Source organism: Camelina sativa, unplaced genomic scaffold, assembly GCF_000633955.1.
Source record: "Camelina sativa cultivar DH55 unplaced genomic scaffold, Cs unpScaffold07822, whole genome shotgun sequence".
Classification (NCBI taxonomy): Eukaryota; Viridiplantae; Streptophyta; class Magnoliopsida; order Brassicales; family Brassicaceae; genus Camelina; species Camelina sativa.
The window spans coordinates 1-451 of record NW_010928892.1 but is presented as its reverse complement, the minus strand read 5'-3'; the positions used below and the strand labels follow the sequence as shown (position 1 = coordinate 451).

The 451-nt window shown below is 37.9% G+C and overlaps 1 long non-coding RNA gene across 1 annotated transcript; it reads left to right on the top strand.

The window, feature by feature from the left end:
• LOC104775010 lies at window positions 1-440 on the top strand. Its single transcript, XR_765642.1, has 3 exons — window positions 1-91; window positions 242-292; window positions 377-440. It is a non-coding gene; the product is annotated as an uncharacterized LOC104775010 (long non-coding RNA).
• Window positions 441-451: the final 11 nt, after the last annotated feature.

Genomic DNA, 451 nt, shown 5'->3' with positions numbered 1-451 from the left:
GAAGATTTTGCTAAAAAGTTTGGCAATTTGGAACCAGCACAGTTTGTTGATATCATCGCCCTTGCTGGAGACAAGTCTGATAATATTCCAGGTTAAGCCGACCTCTTCTTCCCCTCACAAAATTGTTATTTCTTGGGAATTTCCCTTTCATATCTGCATTGTGTATTTGGTTAATACAAAGGTTTAGCAAAAGGGCACACAGAAAAAGGTAAAGTGATGTAATGATGTTTTTGTTATGCAGGAGTTGATGGCATTGGGAATGTGCACGCAGTGGAACTGATATCTAAATTTGGTAGTCACTGAGTCATTTTATATGCTTTGAATTCATTGATTTGCGGCCCATGTTTCCTATTAATCACTATTATTGCATTATCAGGCACGGTAGAGAATCTGTTGCAGTCGATTGATGAGATTAAGGAAGGAAAAATAAAGGAGGTGAGTGAAGTGATGT